Here is a 3,524-nt window from a genome sequence, read left to right on the forward strand (position 1 = left end):
CTTGCACTGTTATTGAATTAAAATCGGAATGAGGCACCTGTCTGTCTCACTAGTAGAACCGGTTTAAACCAATCGGAATCGAGTAGGAGGTTTGCTCCGGACCAATCGTAAACGAGTGACTCGAGGCACTCGCTGGTAGTCGTAAGTCGACAGAAGTCACTATAGCTACGGGCCTTGTTGCGGGCGAACCGCCTGGACTCGACTTACAGCCCTACCTCAGGGATCTATCTGGCTTCGAACCTTTAATATTTATGTACTGTTCGGTCATACCTTTGTTTGTATGCGATTTCTTAGTGACAAATCTTTAAATTTAACTGAACTTTGAACCCTGAGGGCGACTTCGTGTCATTCATAGTTCTGGACTCGGTTACTTTATACACAAATCGATTAATATTAATACATTTCATGGACACCTGTTACTAGTGACTCTCATAGTTATCGAATAAATACTTTTATCTACGGAGGAGAAGATCCGGCCCTCTTTTTAATGGTATGTTTATTTCAGTTTTTTATTCTTACAAAAAAAGTGTACGTGTATGTTACTGATTTTGTTAGTCGATTTATTTATTACTCTCAAATATTTAACTATGTTAGTAAGATAAACTTCATTTATTGAAGCCGTTACGTTTTGTTTTTATTTAGTCTGTATTAATGTTAAAAATGCAAATTAATAATAATCTTGTTGCTTGTATAACTGGTATTAAAAAAAAATTCTTGGAAGTTATTGATTTATGAAGTTAAACGTATGAAAGGATTCAAAGTAAATTGAATAACTAAAATTCCTATTTTAATGTTTTTTTTTTGCATTTTATAATTTTTTTACAAATAAAATTTATAAAAATAAAGCAACACTTTTACGATAAAATTAAATTAAAATAAAACGTGTTATTTTATCAATATTTAGTTTAATACAGCCAAGAAAATATTTTTATTAAATAAGCCAACTCATAGGTTATTTTTGAAAAAAAAATTACATTAACAACCATCTGAAATTAAAATATATGCATTAACTAAAATTGCCCTGTATCATAGCTTGATTTTTTTTTAATGAAAATAAATTCGGCATACAAGAGACTATCAATTTAAAAAATATATATATTTATATATATCATCAGAATTTTCTGATCATTTAAATTTGCCTATTTTTGTAGAGTAAAAGTGAAGTTTTATAACATACTCTCAAAGAAAAAAAAAGAAACACAGGTGTAGATAAATAATTGTTTTACTTGTTGATTAAAAAAGAAATAGGATTGAAAACATATATATATTCTAAAAAATTTTACTAAATTAATAAAAAAAATAATGTTAAGATGAAAAGTTTGTTGGTATAGATTTTTTGTATATATATTTTATGTATAAGAAAAGTTAACAATAATTTAAGCCATTTTTGTTTAATATTATTTCTATTTAAAATGATTAAACTTAAAACTAATTTAATAAGGAAAAGGACCGAACAAAAAACTTTTTAATGATTATACAGAAGAATAATTATAGGTTTATAATTTTTTTTAATTACAACGTATGGTATTATAATAAATAAAATGTTTAATTTAACGGATAATAATTAAAATTTTACGGGCTGATATAAAAAAAAGATTCTGTTTAAAAAAACAGTTTATGTGCTACTACAAAATAACACAAAAATTTCCACATAAATATGATGTTCTTAAAGAGAATACATATTTCATTTGACTTTGTTTATTCACCTTTTTAATACGAAGAAACTGTCTATAACAACACCATAGCCTAATAGATACCTTGAAATTGTATTCATAATCCTACTACATACTTAATTTTGGATAAACTTCAACACTGAGAATTAGTACTCATTTGTTAAATGTTAGTAAATTTTTTCGTTGTATAAAAAAGAATACAGAATAGTTCTAATGTGAGTTGATAAAACAAACATTTTCTTTTTCGTAGGAATAAGAATACATTTTAGTGTTTATAAAAAAAATATTTTTCTACCTCTTATATATATATATATGATATATTTGCATGCCAGACAGAAAATAACATGGTCATTCCTTCTGGATTTTTAATATTTTATATTTGGTTTTTTATCATTCTCTAAATAATGTTATACAAAATGAATTTATTATACAAACAATTAAATTTATTGATGAGAATATGGTACTTCCCTTTAAATAAGCTTAATTTAAAACTGTAATAAATAACAACCAATTAACACGAAATATTTTGAATTAAATAGGAATATAACAAATTTAAAAAAATAAGTTTTAAAAAATACATATAATTTAATTTGAAAAAATACATTTCTTTTAAATATTTTCATTTCTAAGAGACATGTGAAAAATTATGGAAAAATTAAAACTAAATTTTAATCAGATTTCTTCCTTAAATCCATCATACAATATAATTTTTAAAACTAAAAATTTGATAACAAAAATAGTTTTATTTAGAATTATAAAATATATAATTTATTAATAAAGGATTCCTCGCTATTTTACCTAATTTTGAAAGAGAATCTTGCAGGCCTAAAGTTCTTTTTCTGTTTACAAAAGAAGAGCATAATTTGAATAATAAAAATAAATTTGAAGTCATATTAATAAACATTTTTGAGAATTTTTTTAATAATTTGAGATAAATTTAAACTTATACTTACCGCTGGTTGATGAAGCGGTCAGTAGATTCCGTTCTTATCAACCGGGCCAAGATTCAAATCTACATATCAACATCCTCGCATCTCACCAACTCAAAAACCTGTATTTGGCATCGCTTTAAGTGATGAATCTTTTCTATTAAAATATGGTGTTTATAAAAATAATTGTAAATAGATTATATCATGGATAAGTTGTATAATTTTTTTTAATATCTTTTGGTCGTGTTTTAGGGTGTAATTAAGTAAATTATTTATTTCATTAAATTTACTAAATAAATAGTTACCTCGCTATGATAAGAATGTTTAACGATTATTTTTGAAAGGAGGGTCGTTATATTTCATTGAAATTGTAATACAAAGATATTCATCAAGATTTAAAATGCAACTCGGTTCAACACTAATGCAAATTTTAATAAAGCAGAATTTATTTCAATTTTATCAGAAATTAAATAAAAGAAGAATATATTGTACTTCATTTAAATTCCTAGATCTTGGCTTATGAATAATAGTAACACACGGGCATACTACCGGTAAAATTATTTAATAAAGTAATTTAAAATTATATTTTATTAAATCCTTTATAAAAGCATATTCAAATTCATATTACTATTCTAATTTTTACCTTTAAAATACCAAAATAAAGTCTAAAAGTTTAAGCTCATTGCTTTAAATATAAAAAGTAGATTTATTTCATGGAAAATATAAACTATGGAAAATATTGACATTAGGGCCAAAAAGATAAGTTAGACTGAAAGATCTATCAGAAATAAAAAAGGTCTATTTATTATAATTACTCTGGAACAAAACTCTTCCGTCAGAGTGAAAATGGTTCTATTAAAAAGTAAAAAAAATTTTTTGCTTATCACTTGTTTCATTTTATAAAAGCAAAAAAACCAATTTT

The sequence above is a fragment of the Lycorma delicatula genome, chromosome 1 (assembly GCF_047948215.1).
Source record: "Lycorma delicatula isolate Av1 chromosome 1, ASM4794821v1, whole genome shotgun sequence".
Taxonomy (NCBI): domain Eukaryota; kingdom Metazoa; phylum Arthropoda; class Insecta; order Hemiptera; family Fulgoridae; genus Lycorma; species Lycorma delicatula.